At 50.6% G+C, this 17,891-nt stretch overlaps 1 protein-coding gene across 1 annotated transcript in view; it reads right to left on the reverse strand.

Annotated features, from left to right (window-relative positions):
- The window catches only part of LOC129695814 (probable E3 ubiquitin-protein ligase HERC1), a 291,266-nt gene that overhangs the window by 253,669 nt on the left and 19,706 nt on the right, over window positions 1–17,891 (reverse strand).

Here is a 17,891-nt window from a genome sequence, read left to right on the forward strand (position 1 = left end):
GCGTGCAGGCAGCAGCAGATTGTCACCTCAGTTTCACCCCCACCTACACCCCTCTGCTTCCGGCCATGTGTGTGACCCCTTCCCTCCTCCCTCTCCAGCTCCCTTCATTGCACCGGCGCGGGGGCTTTGCATGTTTCACGTCGCGATGCTAGCAGCACAGTGCCAGTCACCGGAGACGTCAGGACCAACGGAACACCGACCCCCAGGCCCACTGCAAGCACGGAGATCCCAGATCAGCAACTCCAGCCCAGCCCCGTTCCACCCCAAGAACAACACGCACCCCGGATGGGCAGAAGCTGATGGTGTGCAAGAATAACGTCTTGTTCTTGGGGTGGCGCAGCTCGGGCACGAATTGCCACTTGTTAACGGGGGAGAGCGGATTCCTTTTATTGTGCTGTTTGATTTTTTAAGGACGTTCACCGAGGGCGGCCCGCAGAGGTAGCGGAACTCCGGTCGGTCTGGAAGAAAGGGGAACTAAAATCCCCATCCATAAAAAGAGGTGAGGGTATATGCGCGCGGGAGCGTTAATAATTTTATGCTGCTGTTCCCGCTAAGTTAAAAAGTTCCACGGTAGACACGATACACAGTGTAGGCAGCAGCAGATTGTCGCTCCCTTCAGTTTCTACGCCCCTCTGCTCCCCGGCCCTGTGTGTGACCCTTCCCTCCCCTCTCCATCCCCGCTCATGCACCGGCGCGGGGGCTTTACTGTCTTCAAAAGGCTGCCAGCAGGTCAGTGCAGTCACCGGAGACGTCAGGACCAATTGGAAGTCGACCACCAGGCCCACCGCAAGCACGGAGAACCCAGAGACCCACAGCCAACAGCAGCCCAGCCGCCCCGCTCCAACTACAGAGGAACCTGGGTTGCGGATCAGCTCGGGGCGTCGTTTGGGCCCATCGGGGAGCGGGTTCCTGTTGGTCCAGTCTCCGGCCACCCTATCCTCGGGAACGCCTTGCCGGAGACCAAGGGCGGTACAGTTCCCAGTCTCAGCTCCAGTCCAGGGGGGTGGCCATCAGGACCCAACGGGACAGCGACCCCCGGCCCACTGCAAAACGGAATCCCAGAGACCCACAGCCAGAAATATTAAGCCCCCCAGCCCCGCTCCAACTTTAGGGGCAGAAGTTGATGGTGTGCCAGGTGTTCTTGGGGTGGCGCAGCTCGGGCTGTGCAAACTGCCACCGCCTTCCTCTGGAGTTGGAGGGGGAGGGGGGTATTGTGCTGTTTGATCGCCCCCTGCTATCCCAGGGACAGGGAGAACAGCGGCTTTTTAGAAGTGGCAATCACTTCCAAAGTTCTGCCCACACAGTCAGTACACCTCTCCTACACTGCATTTCATACAAACATTTATTCTGCAAGAAAAAAACGACATTGAAGACTCAAACTCGCGACCGAGTAACTGCCTGGATCAAGGCGCAAACTCGCGACCTTGCGGATATGAGCTGAACACTCTACCACTGAGCCAGCCATTAAAGTCTACGCTAAAAAATTTCCATTCCCAAGACCGACAATTTCTGAATTACGAAAAGTGTCTGGTCCCAAGGCTTTCGGATAAAAGGTTGTGCACCTGTACTATATTTTACATATTGATAAAACACAATTTAACTGCATTTTATTTTTTTTAATTTAGAGACACATCTGGTCAAATATATTTATGCTGGTTTTTATGGTTCATTCTTATTTCCGTCCACCAAATCTCCTCTTCTTGTTAGCATATCTATATTACTAAAAGTCTGATCTTGACCGCTGTGCAATGATTTCCGCCACCTACGGCCGTCATTTTTGGCCACCACGCTCAGAGCCCCCCTCCGCCTTCCGGGACCAGAGGATTTTTCCCATCGATGAAAAATCAGAGAAATATTAATGTTTTAAAAATTTGCCATTCTCTCTGCTGCCCCTGCTGGTGGGAGGGGGAGGGGCTATAAAACCCAGAAGTGGCAACCCGGACCTCAATCAGTCTCTATAAAACCCAGACCTCACTCAGTCTCTGCAAGATGGAGGAAGCCAGAGGGTCACGTCATTCTGAACAACACTGAACACATGTCTACTCAACTGTGTGCCCTTAATGTGGTTTGAAAATGAAAATATGGTTGGTTTGAGGTAAAAATGCTCTGCAAATGGTTGTTTGGGCACTACTGCAAATGGTGGTTTGGGTGCTTTGGCATGAAGTTAAAAGGCACTATTGCAAATGGTGGTTTGGGTGCTGTAGATGGTTTATGCATGCAACCTATAATGTAGCTACCTCAATACCACTAACCACGCCCAGTCATCTCAGTATAACTGTGATATCTTCCCCTTGCTCCTCCCTTGGTTCCAGTATGCCTGAAGACTAGATGCAGTCAGTACTGGGACGTGTTTGACATGTGCCTTTATTAAAGACTCAGTAAAGTTACAGTGTGTCAGACTTAACTCCTTTACATGGTGTCAGTAAGTTAAACGCGCGCCTCCTGTTTATCGGGTTTTATTTGCTCCTAGTTTTACTAGTGTTTAATTCCCTATTTACCATGGCATTCTCATGCCGCAAGCCCTCTCCCCTTGTCTTTGACGCTGACATTGCGGAGCGATGGGCTACTTTCGTGATGGACTACAACCACTTCATCAACATCGTGCACCGAAACGACCCTGATGCGGTCAAAGCCTCACTCCTGCTGAACCTTGCCGGTCCCGATGCTATGAAGCGTGCTCAGGCTTTCACTTACAATCCAGCGGTCCTGGATGACAATGACCAGGTCGTCGAGCCGGCAGAATCTGCCAACGACCCGGTATGTCTCTTACGCAAGTTTGCGGAGATTTGTGACTTGCCCTCCAACCGTATATTGGAGCGGGCTAGATTCTTTACAAGGAAACAGCAGCCTGATGAACCTGTTGAATGTTTTATTGCTGACCTGCGCTACCTTGCACAGCGGTGCCGTTTCGAGAACATGCGTGATCAGCTCACCAGATATTTTGGTCACCGGCATGCTAGATCAGAAGCTGCGAGCGGAGCTGCTGCGAAGACCAGATCTCACCCTGACTGAGGCTATGCATGCATGCCGATTGGCTGAGGTGGTTGCCCCGCTACATGGGCAGAGGGGATCTGACAATCGGGCTATTAATCTGACTGGTGTTGCTATGCCCCATTGCAAGCAAGACAACGTTCGCCCTGCACCGCGGCTGACTTATGCCGCTCGGGTCCTGCTTGTCAAGAAGTGCCCCAACTGCAATTATGTCCACTCTATGCAGTCGCAGTGCCCAGCATTTGGTAAAGCTTGTAATTTCTGTAAGAAGATGAACCATTTCTCAGCTGCCTGTCGCTCCCGTGGGAACGTTCCTACAGCTCCCAGACAAGTTTTAAACAACCTTCAACAAGTTGATAACGAATTTGGTTCCCAGTCTTCTGTCGACACTGCCCTCGACTGAGCCCAGTATTTCCATGGGAGATGCCAGTGTTTATTCTCTCCTTCATAATCAATTTCGCCTCCCCGATCCTTCTGTGCTTGTCACTGTCAACAACAAGTGCTTCACTGCTAAGCTGGACACGGGGGTGAAGGTGAATGTTATGTCAACATCCCTGTTCAGGAAGATAAGGAATAATGAGCTGTTAACTGCTGATCGCTCCATATTGCGTGCTTATGGGGGAGAGGAGCTAAAACCTGTGGGGAGGGCTACCTTCCAGTGTGTGCTGAAGAAATCTTCGCGTGACCTGTCATTTTTCATTCTTGACTGTGACTGTGTGACTCTGTTGAGCAATCAGGCGTGTCAGGATCTCGGGCTGGTGTCCTTTGACCGTACTGTCCACGAAGTGCGGGTGATGCTGAATCCACTCTCCGAGTACCCTGACCTATTCGATGATGAACTGGGTAAGCTGCCCCTTGTATACAAGATCGCAACTGACCCGTTGGTTGTACCAGTGGTCCGTGCTCCACATAGGGTGTCATTTGCCATGAAGGGCAAGGTCGAAACCATGCTGAAGAACATGGTTGACATGGGAGTGCTTGAAGCTGTCAGCGAACCCACCGAGTGGGTCTCCACCATGAAGAAGGGTAAGAGCGAGATACGGGTGTGCATCAACCCCAAAGACTTAAATCTGGCAATAAGACGTCCTCATTACCCCATGAGGACTGTAGAAAATGTTGCTGCCCAGGTCGGTCAGGTCAGGCCACGGTGTTCTCTGTCCTTGATGCCAGGAGCTCATTCTGGCAAATACCTCTAGACAAACACTTCGCAGACTTAACCACTTCTGGCACCCCCTTCGGAAGATTCAAATTTTTGCGGATGCCATTCGGCATCAACTCTGCTAGCGAAGTGTTTCAACGCTCCATGGAGCAACTGTTTGCCAGACTGCCGTGTGCCATTATTGTGGATGACATCCTGGTTTATGGGAAAGATGCTGCTGAGCACGACCACAACCTCCGACGGATTCTAGACCGCGCTCGCCAGATCAACTTAAAACTTAACCCATCAAAGTGCAAGTTCCGTGTAGCTGAAGTACCCTATGTTGGCCACATCTTCACAGCCCATGGGCTGAAACCTGATCCGCAGAAGACCATGCTAACTCCGAGCTGCCTGCCCTGACCGACGTGACCAGCCTGCAGCGTTTTCTTCCTGGGCCAACTATTTGGGAAAGTTCATCCCCGACCTCAGCGAGTTGAGCGCACCCCTGAGGCAACTGATGAAAAAAGACATTGCCTGGTCCTGGTTTCCCCAACACCAGCAGGCTTTCGACCTTCTCAAAACAAAGCTGATTAGCACACCGACTCTCAAGTTTTTCGATCTGCAACATCCAATTGTAGTTACGTGTGATGCTTCCCGCTTCGGACTCAGTGCTGCCGGCCTGCAACTCCATGATGACGGCTCACTGCAGCCCATTTCTTATGCCTCGCGTACCATGACAGACACTGAGCAGCGCTATGCACAAATCGAGAAGGAGCTTCTTGCGGTTGTATTCGCCTGCTCCAAGTTCAAGGACTTCCTTTTCGGTACCATGTTCACCGTCGAGACGGATCATCAACCCTTGGTGACCATCCTCAATAAGCCTATCCATATCGCTCCAGCTAGACTCCAGCGCATGATGCTACAGCTCCAGTGGTTCGGCTTTCTGATCGTGTACAAGAGGGGCACCGAGATGCATGTGGCCGACGGGCTGTCCTGGGCCCCCCGGTCCTCCTGTGACAGGCACCCCTACGAGCAGGAGGATCTGCAGGTACTCAATGTCAACTTTGTTCCCTCTAAGCAGCTGCAGTGCCTGGTTGAGCACACCGCCAACGACCCCGACCTGCAACAGCTCGCAGCTGTCATCCAGCGGGGGTGGCCAAGCAGACGCACCTCGCTGCCTGCGGGTGCCCACCCTTTCTTTCTGGTCCGTGGCGAGCTTGTGCTCCGGGACGGCATCATCATCATGGGTCACAAGGTGGTCGTCCGTGCCTCCCTATACGACTTGTACTACAACGCTGCCCACATGGGGCATCCCGTAGCCAATGCCACCATCTCACATGCCCAAGAACAATACTATTGGCCCGGCATGGCCAAGTACATTAAAGCCCGAGTAGCCTCCTGTCCTGATTGCAACACTCTTGCCCCACATCAGCAGCGCCAGCCACTTCTGCAGCAGCCTGCGCCTGCCATGCCCTGGACCTCGCTGGCTGCTGACATATTCGAATGACGAGGCAAGCACTACCTGGTGTTGGTTGATTCGTACTCCAACTGGTTCGAAGTGGACCTTCTCCCTGCTATCACCTCTGAAATGGTTACCAGTAAGCTGCGCAGACACTTTGCTACCTTTGGGTCCCCGGTCCGCTTGCAGACAGACAACGGCCGTCAGTTCACCAGTGCAGAATTCCAGGCTTTCGCTGTGAAGTGGAACTTCACTCACTATACCAGCAGCCCCGAATACCCGCAGAGCAACGGCCTGGCTGAGCAAGCTGTCCGCAGTGCCAAGAATTTGCTCAAGCAGTCTCGTCTCTCCAATGGTGACTTCTACCTGGGTCTACTAAACCTTTGCAACATCTCACGGGACCCTACCATGCGATCCCCTGCCCAGCGTTTGATGTCCCGCGTGCTTCGCCCACCGATGCCGATTGCCCAACAATCCCTGGTGCCCAAGGTCCTCCAGCCTGCCGCCGTCCAGCAACGGATTGCTCACAAGCGTGAGGTACAGCGCCGCTCTCACGACAAGTACTGCCGCCCGCTCTCGCCACTACTGCCTGGCCAGGTCGTCCGCATGCAGACAGCCACCGGATTCTCCCGACTCGCAACCGTTGTTGGTGTGGACACTTCCCCGAGATCTTACCTGGTGGACTTTGATGGAACTGTCTACCGCCGGAGCAGCCAGCACCTGTTGGCTGTTAACGAGCCTCTGCCTCCTCCTGCGGATCCCTACGCTCCTCCGTTGCGTTTCAAGCCTGTCATTACTAATTACCCCACAGCTCCCTGCATGCCCCGATCAGTTCGCTTGCCGCGTTCTCCTCCCTCTGCGCTTCCTGCTTTCGGGCAGATGATCTCCTACCCTGCTCGTTCAAGATTATCAAGATTTGGCACACTACATAATTAGGGATTCAAAATAAACATTGGAAAGCAAAAGTAGTGAAGAAACAAATTATGAGAAAAATAGCTAAATGTAAAGATATGGGTGAAGAGGATACAAAAGACAAAAATTGAGCCTGATTTGCAACGAGTGAACGTGTGATGACCCGCTGTGTAGTTAATGACCTGAACAGTAAAGATGCTTGTGTTTCAGCCCGTGTGAGTTTGAGCTCTTTACATGGTGTCAGACTGGGTCTGCCCCGGTTCTGTTTATCGCAAGTTATTTCGTTTACCAGTTTTTATTTTCGTGGGTTTTTTTGGTGATTTGAGAACATAGTGAGCTCTTGTCGAAAGCCTAGCCCGTTTGTGTTTGATTCTGATATTCCGAGCGATGGAGAATGTTTGAGAAAGATTACTCTCATTACATACGCATCGTTCACCACAACGATCCCGATGATTTGAAGGCTTCGCTACTGTTGAATTTAGCGGGTCCGGAGGCCATGATCTACGCTGATTCATTTGAATTTGCACCTGCCCAACTGGATGCGAATGGACAGATATTGGTGCCAGTAAAATCTATAGATAACTCGATGGTGTTACTGAGAAAGTTCAGAGACCTACCGTCTAATAGAATCCTCGAGAGGATAAGATTTTTTTGCCCGAGTGCAACAGCCTGATGAGTCTGTGGAACGATTCATCAGCGACCTGAGACATCAGTTTTCGATGCAGGTTTGATGAAATAACAAATGAAATTGTTCGAGATAAAATTGTGGGAGGAATGAGTGACCGAAAGCTGCGAACTGATAATTACAAAATGCAGACCTGATTTTAGATCAGGCTATTAATGCTTGTCGGATGGCTGAAACTGTGGCATCACTGGCTGATTGTGATAGCACAAATGCTAATCAACATTCAATGGAACAACTGTTTGCAGAATTTCCCTGTGCTATCAGAGACATCAACTTAAAGCTGAACCCACTTAAATACAAGTTCAGGGTTCCTGAAGTTACTTACGCAGGTCACGTGTTCACTAGCAACGGACTAAAACCAGATCCTGCCCACAGCTTGCCAGTCTGAGTAGCAGTGTGAACGTGTGATGACCTGCTGTGTAGTTAATGACCTGAACAATAAAGATGCTTGTGTTTCAACCCGTGTGAGTTTGGGCTCTTTACAGTATCTAACAGGCGATCCTTCAAAAAGGCAGTCAGCATCACTAGGGCCCCCACACCACCCTGGCCACGCTTTTAGCCCACTCCTGCCATTAAGAAGGTACAGATACTACCCGACTTACTTAAGGGTTAAGCCCCATGGACCCGAGCCCAAGTCAGATGTTATGCATGTCAGAAACCGAAGTGTTGCTGCGCATGCGTAAATTTAGAGTGCACGTGGGAGCATCCACAGAACAGCTGAGTAGCTTGCGGGAATAGCTGCATAAGCAGTTGCGCACTTCTACCATGGCAACTGAGATGCACAATTTGGAAATAATGAATTGCTTACATTAAACTATTATTTTGCTACATAAATAAAAGCAAAAATAAACTAGTGGAGAACTGGGGAATTTGAGGGGAGAGATCCAATTGTCATTGTTCCAGTAAGAACCAATACACAGGTGCAACTGAGAACTAGATTCTACTGTGGAAGTCTGAGCTCGGTCAAAATTGAAACATGTCATTGGTGATATCCTCTGGACTGTTAACAAGAAACATAACAGACATATATTGATAATTGAATCATCAATATAGACCTGACAAACAAAATATGAAGCAGATTGGAGGACAAATCAATAGAACACTATTGATGCAGTTTCCTATAGCATTCAGCTACAGAAACAAGGGGGAAAGAGAAGAAAACAACATATAATCTATCAGAAATCACATCAATAAGGAATCCTAGTGGGGCGCATGATCATTACATAAGAAAATCGTACATTTAGTTATTAATGCGTTTCTCTGAAGCTAGTCTTAAATTATTAGATTATTAAGAGCAAATTGGCTGAAAGAGAAAATAAAGTAATGTTCCTGAGTTTTCAATATAAATAAATAAAAACTGTTCTATAAATGTATTAGACTCTACAGAGGTGAGAGGGTTGAGTGGGGCAATTTTTTTAAAACAGAGGGGTGGATGCCTGAAATGCGCTGCAGAGGTGGTGGTGGAGGCAGATACGATAATGACAGTTAAGAGACTTTTAGGCAGGCCCCTGGATGTGCAGGACGGAGAGACATGGATCACATGCAGGCAGAGGAGATTAGTTTAATTTGGCATCATTTTTGGCAAGCCAACCTGATGAAAGTTCTCTTTGTTGTAACATTTTTCTTGGCAGCTTACTCCATTCTGTTTACAGGGGAGTAGGCAGACACAAAATGGTGAAGTAACTCAGTGGGACTCCAGGGAAGTAGGGATATATTATCTTTTACCCACTACGCAATGAGAGGAAGCGATCAGGTAAATACTGAGTCTCTTGCCCAGAGCAGAAGAATCAAGAACTAAAGCATAGGGGGAAAAATGTAATTGTGACTTTTTTTTTTTTTTTTTTTTACACAAAGGGTGGTTGGTGTATGGAACGAACTGTCGGAGGAGGTAGTTGAGTCAGGTATTATCACAATGTTTAAGAAACATTTAAGGTACACAAAAATTCTGGAGAAACTCAGCGGGTGCAGCAGAATCTATGGAGCGAAGGAAATAGGCAACGTTTCAGGGCGAAATCCTTCTTCAGACATAAGAAACATTTAGTTTTTAAGAAGGAACTGCAGATGCTGGAAAATTGAAGGTACACAAAAATGCTGGAGAAACTCAGCGGGTGCAGCAGCATCTATGGAGTGAAGGAAATAGGCAACGTTTCGGGCCGAAACCCTTCTTCAGACTGATGGCGGGGAGAAGGAAGGAAAAAGGAGGAGCCCGAGGGCTGAGGGATGGGAGGAGACTGCCCGAGGGCTGAGGATAGGGAGGAGACAGCAAGGGCTAACAAAATTGGGAGAATACAGTGTTCATGCCCGCAGGATGCAGACTCCCCAAGCGGAATATGAGGTGCTGTTCCTCCAATTTCTGGTGTTGCTTACTCTGGCCATGGAGGAGGCCCAGGACAGAGAGGTCGGACGGGGAATGGGAGGGGGAGTTGAAGTGCTGAGCCACCGGGAGGTCAGGTAGGTTCTTGCGGACCGAGCGGAGGTGTACGGTGAAACGATCGCCCAGCCTCTGCTTAGCCTCACCGATGTAGATCAGCTGACATCTAGAGCAGCGGATGCAATAGATGAGGTTGGAGGAGATACAGGTGAACCTCTGTTGCACCTGGAACGACTGCTTGGGTCCTTGAATGGAGTCGAGGGGGGAGGTAAAGGGACTGGTCTTGCATCTCTTGCGGTTGCAACGGAAAATGCCCAGGGAGGAGTGGTACGGGAGGGAAGAGCGGTCTTTGCGGAAGGCAGAATTGGGTGGTGGGGTCACGCTGGAGGTGGCGAAACTGACGGAGGATTACTTGTTGTATGTGACGGCTGGTGGGGTGAAAGGTGAGGACTAGGGGGACTCTGCCCTTGCTGCGAGTGCGGGGATAGGGAGAGAGAGCAGTGTTGCGGGGTATGGAAGAGACCCTGGTGCGAGCCTCATCCATGGTGGGGAAGGGGAACCCCCGTTCCCTGAAGAATGAGGACATTTCAGATGCCCTGGTGTGGAACGTCTGATCCTGGGAGCAGATGCGGCGTAGACGGAGGAATTGGGAGTAGGGGATGGAGTCCCTACAGGAAGTAGGGTGGGAAGAAGTGTAGTCCAGATAGCCATGGGAGTCAGTGGGTTTATAGTGAATGTCGGTCAGAAGTCTATCACCTGCGATTGAGATAGTGAGGTCAAGGAATGGTAGGGAAGTGTCGGAAATAGTCCAGCTGTATTTGAGTGCCGGATGGAAGTTGGTGGTAAAGTGGATGAAGTCAGTCAGTTGTGTATGGGTGCAGGAGGTGGCCCCAAAGCAGTCGTCGATGTAACGGAGGTCGGAAATGGGGCGGGGGGTGAGAGGGCTGTAGTGTGGTTAGGGAAGAGCAGGGGTCACATAGTTAGAGGGGGATGGGGAAGACTCAGTGGAACAGCCACTGAGGTTAACCAGGCTGGGCAGACCATCACTAGGACCCAGTGGAGTCAAACCCAGGAGAGTGGGAGTTAGCAGCGTGGAGGCTTCAGGCCCAGTGCAGAGTCCAGGCTCCAGGTAAGGCGACAGCTGCGGGTTGCTGGAGGGGGGTGGAGTGGCAAAGGTCAACGGACCTGATGGTGGGAGTGCAGTGGTGAGGGTCGGCGTACCTGATGGTAGGAGTCCGTGGGTACTGGAGTCGGGGTCCGCGGGCAATGCGTGGGAGGTCCCGGTGGGCGGATGGTCGGCGGGGAGGCGCGGGTCGGCCAACCCGGTGGGGCGGCGAGATGAGTTGGGTGCGTTGCGGCAGCCATGTTCGGGGAGCCCCGGTCCGGCGGGCATGTTGAGTAGGTCCGGTCGGGCAGCGATGTTGGGTAGGCCGGGTGCGATGGCGATATTAGGCGGGCCCAGTGCGACGGCGATGTTCAGTGGGCCCGGTCCGGCGGCGTTGCTGGATGGGCCCAGTGCGACGGCAGTGTTAGGTGGGCCAGGTGCGGCTGTGATGTTCGACGGGCCCAGTGCGACGGCGATGTCGGATGGGCTCGGTGCGGCGATGAGGTTGGGCGGTCCCGGGGGGCGGGACCGAGGAATCAGCGAGGGGGAGAAAGTCCAAGTTACCGTTGAAGCGGTGAGGCTGGGCGTCATCGGTAGGCAGGTGAAGGTCGGCGGCAGCATCGGCATGGAGGTCGGTGAAGGCGGCGTCCTAGTGAGTACTGGAGGCGCTCCTCGTGGCCAGGATGGCGTCGCGGGACTCAGGCAGGCGATGCAGGCCAGAGTTGGGGAGCCTGCGGGCGGTCGAGTCGCGGAGTGTAGGCGTCAGTAGCGGCCTGGAGGCGGGATAATTTCAGGTCCTTGGTGGAAACATTTAGACCATGGATAGGATAGATTTAGAGGGATATGGGACAAACGGCGGCAGGTGGGACTAGTGTAGATGGGACATGTTGGTTGGAAGGACCTGCTTCCATGCTGTGTGACTATGACTCAATGCCACACAGTATTTTAAACCCATGACAAACACAAACCTGCCCACAGGTTGCACTTCTGTCACTTGATATGAATGCTGGTTGATAAGGAGAGTCAATAACTAAATTTCCTTTAATTGCCACAGAGAACTCAAGGCTATAACTTGATGTCTGTTAATATACGGCAACTAAGCACAGTTACTCTGCTGCATATACTATGAAAATAAATGCACTACACAACCCATCTCATCAAAATCTCCCTTCAGTTTAAAGCACAAACAGTTGAAATCATTTGGCATCAGCTGTCATGACTGCTTGAATTACAACCATAAAAATAGCAAAGTATTACCACATTAAAGATCATAACCAACAGTCTGAGTTGCAAGTAATGAACTTTATATGGTAACAGATTGGCTCTGAGAGTAACAGCTGTCGAAGTGACCTTAAAACTTTGAACTGTGGTATATCAGGTTCAATAATACAAATACCCGGATGCGGCTATGGTGGTGGCTGGAGATTTTAATAAATCAAATCTCAAGAAGGTCATGCCGAACTTCTACCAACACATCACGTGTGCCACCAGGGGGGAGAGAACATTGGACCACTGCTATACGCAGTTGAGGAAGGGCTACAAGGCCGTTTCACTCCCTCCCCTAATAAAATCTGACCACGCTACCATTTTCCTGCTGCCGGAGTATAAACAGAGGATAGTTCGAGAAGCGGTAGAGACGAGGGACGTAAAGCGGTGGTCCGACCAATCAGAGGCCATGCTGCAAGATGTACTGAGCGATGTCGACTGGAATATGTTCCAAGCAAGTTCCAGTGACGTCAGTGAGTTCGCGGAAGCAGTCACGGACTTCATCGCAACAATAACCGACAACATCGTCCCCACGGTAAGGGTAAGCACCTTTCCGAACCAAAAACCGTGGGTAGACAGGTCCGTTCGTGTTGCCTTGAATGCTCGCACCGCTGCCTACAACTCGGGCCTGGCATCAGGAAACATGGACGTCTACAAGGTAGAGTCCTACCGACTGCGAAGGGTGGTGAAGGACGCAAAAAGGAGGTACAGGGACAAGATGGAATCACAGATGGAGCAGCAGGACACCAGAAGCCTGTGGCAGGGGCTACCGACTGTAACCAACTAACGGAGCACCCCCCCCCTCATCTGCAAGTGCCGGCACCTCCCTAGCTGATGACCTGACCTCCTTTTATGCTCGTTTCGAGATGGGCAACACCACCCCAGGTCTGCCGACTATCGACAATACCACCAGCGGGCTGGCTACCGAAGCTGAAGGGAGGAATGTGCACACATTCTCGCTGTCCGAGCACGATGTGAGGAGGGCTCTGACACGGGTGAACACGAGGAAAGCTGCAGGCCCCGATGGCATCTAGGGGTGAGTACTCAAGTCCTGTGCTACGCAGCTAGCTCCGGTGCTCACTACAATATTCAACCTCTCCCTGGACAAGTCCGTGGTTCCTGCCTGCTTGAAAAAATCCATCATTGTACCGGTACCAAAAAATGCCTCCCCAGTTTGTCTGAATGACTATCGTCCGGTGGCCCTTACCTCGGTAGTCATGAAATGCTTTGAGAGGCTGGTGAAGAAACACATCTGCACCTTCCTCCCTTGCAACATGGATCAGTTCGCATACCGTCCGAACAGATCCATGGACCATGCGGTCTTCCAGGTTTTGCACACCGCTCTCTCTCATCTTGACAGCCAGAAGGGGGGCTACGTGAGGATGCTGTTCATAGACTTCAGTTCAGCCTTCAACACGATAGTCCCCACCAGACTGGCCGAGAAGCTACTGGAATTAGGGCTCAACACCCCTCTGTGTGCCTGGGCCCTGGACTTTCTCACCGCCAGGCCCCAGGTAGTCAAGATGAGAGGGAATACATCGAAGTCCCTCACCCTGAGCACAGGATCGCCCCAGGGTTGCGTCCTCAGCCCCCTATTGTATTCCCTGTACACACATGACTGTGTGGCTAGGTTCAGCTCCAACTGAATAATAGAAACATAGACATAGAAACGTAGAAATTAAGTGCAGGAGTAGGCCATTCGGCCCTTCGAGCCTGCACCGCCATTCAATATGATCATGGCTGATCATCCAACTCAGTATCCCGTACCTGCCTTCTCTCCATACCCCTGATCCCCTTAGCCACAAGGGCCACATCTAACTCCCTCTTAAATATAGCCAATGAACTGGCTTCAACTACCCTCTGTGGCAGAGAGTTCCAGAGATTCACCACTCGCTGTGAGAAAAAAGTTCTTCTCATCTCGGTTTTAAAGGATTTCCCCCATCCTTAAGCTGTGACCCCTTGTCCTGGACTTCCCTAACATCGGGAACAATCTTCCTGCATCTAGCCTGTCCAACCCCTTAAGAATTTTGTAAGTTTCTATAGGATCCCCTCTCAATCTCCTAAATTCTAGAGAGTATAAACCAAGTCTATCCAGTCTTTCTTCATAGGACAGTCCTGACATCCCAGGAATCAGTCTGGTGAACCGTCTCTGCACTCCCTCTATGGCAATAATGTCCTTCCTCAGATTTGGAGACCAAAACTGTACGCAATACTCCAGGTGTGGTCTCCACAGTAGTGGTCTCAGACAATAATGACACAGTAGTGGTCTCAGACAACGACGAGAAGGCCTACCGGGAGGAGGTGGCTGGTCTAGCACTCTGGTGCCAGGACAACAGCCTCCTCTTGAACACCAAAAAAACGAAGGAACTGATCGTGGACTTTAGGAGGGCACATCATCTGAGGACGTACACACCATTGAGGATAAATGGCGATACTGTGGATAGGGTGAGATGTTTCAAATATCTGGGAGTCCACATCTCTGAGGATATGACATTGACATCACACGCCGCAGCACTCGTGAGTAAGGCAAGGCAGTGCCTTTACCACCTCAGGCAATTGAGGAAATTCAGAGTGTCTCCGAGGATCCTCCAGTGCTTCTACTCAGCGGCTGTGGAAAGCATCTTGTGCGGAAATATTACCATCTGGTTTGGGAATTGCTCTGACCAGAAGGCTCTGCAGAGAGTAGTGCGTTCAGCCGAACGCACTATGGAAACTTCACTTGCCCCCCTGCAGGAACTATACATCAGGAGGTGCAACTCCAGAGCCAATAAAATCATGGGAGACCCCTTCCACCCCAGCAACGGACTGTTCCAGCTGCTACGGTCAGGCAAACGCCTCCGTTGCCATGCTGTGAGAATGGTGAGGTTGAGAAGGAGTTTCTTCCCAGAGGCTATTCGGACCGTAAACTCCTATCTCACCAGGGACTAACTTTACTGAACGTTTTTCCTTCCGCCCACAATATTTAAAATGTAAAAGAATATGTGATTGTGTTTATAGTTTGTTTGGTTGTTTGTTTGTTTGTCTTTTTGCCCCTTCCCCTCTGGTCCCCCTCGCTGGCCCCTGCCGCCCTCCTCCATGATACCACCCTCTCCCCCACAACCCCCCGTCATTTCTCCAAGCACTCTACCCTCAGATAACCCCTCCGCCCTCCCACCCCGCTCCCCCCACAACCCCCACCCACCCCACACCCCTGCGCCCACCACAACGCTCCCCACGCCACACCCCCTCCCCCCACAACCCTCCCCACGCCCACACTCCCCCGCTGCCGTCCACACACCCCCGCCCACACCACGCTCTCCCCCCTCCGACAACACCCTGCCCACACACACACCCACTCCCGTCCTTACCTCCCATACATAAAGAGGAGGGAGAGGGAGTGCTGGAAGACGAGGGGCGTAGTTAGGGGCAATGGGTGAGTGGTGGCATATTGCGTTGGGGGAACGGGTTGCATTGGGGGAACGGGTGAGTGGTGAAATAGGGGACCAGTCCCCCCGTGTGACTGGGACCCAACGGTCTAGTACATAATTAAAATTCTGATCTTGTGCTCTTCCAGTTTATGCGTTTTATCTATTTGCTCAAAAACTGTACTCGAAAGAGCTATGATAGGCTGGCGGGGCGCCGCGCCCCTCAGCTCCAGCCCCTTCCCCTCTGGTCCCCCTCACTGGCTCCTGCCTCCCTCCCCCGCGATACCCCCCTCTCCTCCATGGCTCTTCCCTGTCTTTTCTTCAAGCTCTCTTCCCCACACCCCACCTCCCAACTCCACTCCCACGCCCACACGCTCCTACCCCACCCACAACCTCCCTCCCCCACCCTCCTCCCTTGCCCACACGCCCCCCTCCCCCACATGAGGAGGAGGGGATGAGGAGAAATGAGCCGCACCTGCGCCGTTAGGCGCTATTTGTGAGTTGTGGTATATTACGTTGGGGGAACGGGTGAGTGGTAGAATATTGCTTTGGGGAACGTGTTGCTTTGGGAGACCAGGCCTCCCGTGTGACTGGGATCAAACGGGTCCCACTTAGTCGTCCATCCATCCATCTAATCATACATCACATACATACTTATAAAACTCTGATCTTGGATATGCATTTATTTGTGTGTGAGTTTGTGTGTAATCACATCTTCACGAAAAAACGACGCAGTAACGGTAAAATCTTTACATATTCCAGTAGACATTTTCCCCCTGGAGTCCAAAATCACCTAACTTAAAATTTAATGCATCATTTCTTGTTATTAATGAAAACTTTGAATTTAAAAATGACTGTCTTTCGCTGATGACATCACAATCGGTCTGTAAGCCTTCTTCCTCGCGCTGCAAGTGACGCCGTCTTCTTATTCAAAAGATGAACATTAGCTATCCTCCAATCCCCAGGAACTGATCCTGAGTTTATAGAAGATTGGAAAATTATCACCAATGCATCCACAATTTCTAGAGCCACTTCCTTAAGTACCCTGGGATGCAGACCATCAGGCCCTGGGGATTTATCAGCCTTCCGTCCCATCAGCCTATCCAACACCATTTCCTGCCTAATGTGGATTTCCTTCAGTTCCTCCGTCACCCCAGATCCTCTGGCCACTACTATATCAGGAAGATTGTTTGTGTTCTCCTTAGTGAAGACAGAACCAAAGTCATCTGCCATTTCCTTGTTCCCCATAATAAATTCACCTTGTTCGGTCTTCAAGGGTTCAACTTTGGTCTTAACTAATTTTTTCCTCTTCACATACCTAAAGAAGCTTTTACTATCCTGCTTTATATTCTTGGCTACCTTACCTTCGTACCTCATCTTTTCTTCCCGTATTCTCTTTTTGGTTATCTTCCTGTTGTTCTTTAAACATTACCCAATCCTCTTGCTTCCTGCTCATCTTTGCTACGTTGTACTTCTTTGCTTTAATTTTTATACTGTCCCTGACATCCCTTGTCAGCCATGGTCGTTCCTTTCTCCCCTTGGAATCGTTCTTCCTCCAAGGAATAAACTGATCCTGCGCCTTTTTATTATTCCCAGAAATACCTGCCATTTTTGTTCCACTGTCATCCCTGCTAGTGTATCTTTCAGTCAACCTTGGCCAGCTCCTCCCTCATGGCCCTATAGTCCCCTTTATTCAACTGCAACACTTGACAGCTCCAATCTCCTCTTCTCCCTCTCCAATTGAAGATTAAACCTGACCATGTTATGGTCACTGCCTCCTAATGGCTCATTAACCTCGAGGTCTTTTATCAATTCCGGTTCATTACATAACACTAAATCCAGAATTGCCTTCTCCCTGGTCGGCTCCAACACAAGCTGTTCTAAGAAACAAGCTGCTCTAAGAATACACGACAATAAATTAAAGAATGGGAGAAGTGTAGTCCAGATAACTGTGAGAGTTGCGAGGTTTGTAGTTGATATCCATTGATGGTCTGTCCCCTGTGATGGAGGCAGAGAGATCAAAGGGAGAGGGGTGTCAGAGACAGAACAAGTGAATCCTGAGTTTTCTGTGCATGCCACTAACGCTCAACCAACACTCCATTAAATGGCAGATGAAGTTTAATTCAGAGAGGCGCGATGTGTTGCAGTTTGGGAAGCCAAATGCAAGAGATAAGTATACAGTTAATGATCCGACTATTAGGAACATTAAGTACAGAGGCATCTGGGGGTGCAAGTCCATTGTTCCTTGAAAGTGGCAGCACAAGAGCATGGGGTGATAAAGAAGTGCACGCTTGCCTTCATTGGCAGACACAACTCAAAAGTATCTTATTGAAACATATAATATTGTTACGAGTTTTGACACGCTAGAGGAAGGAAACATGTTCCTGATGTTGGGGGAGTCCAGAACCAGGGGCCACAGTTTAAGAATAAGGGCTAAGCCATTTGAAACGGAGACGAGGAAACACTTTTTCTCACAGAGAGTGGTGAGTCTGTAAAATTCTCTGCCTCAGAGGGCAGTGGAGGCAGGTTCTCTGGATGCTTTCAAGCGAGAGCTACATAG

This window comes from Leucoraja erinacea, chromosome 1 (assembly GCF_028641065.1).
Source record: "Leucoraja erinacea ecotype New England chromosome 1, Leri_hhj_1, whole genome shotgun sequence".
Taxonomy (NCBI): Eukaryota; Metazoa; Chordata; class Chondrichthyes; order Rajiformes; family Rajidae; genus Leucoraja; species Leucoraja erinaceus.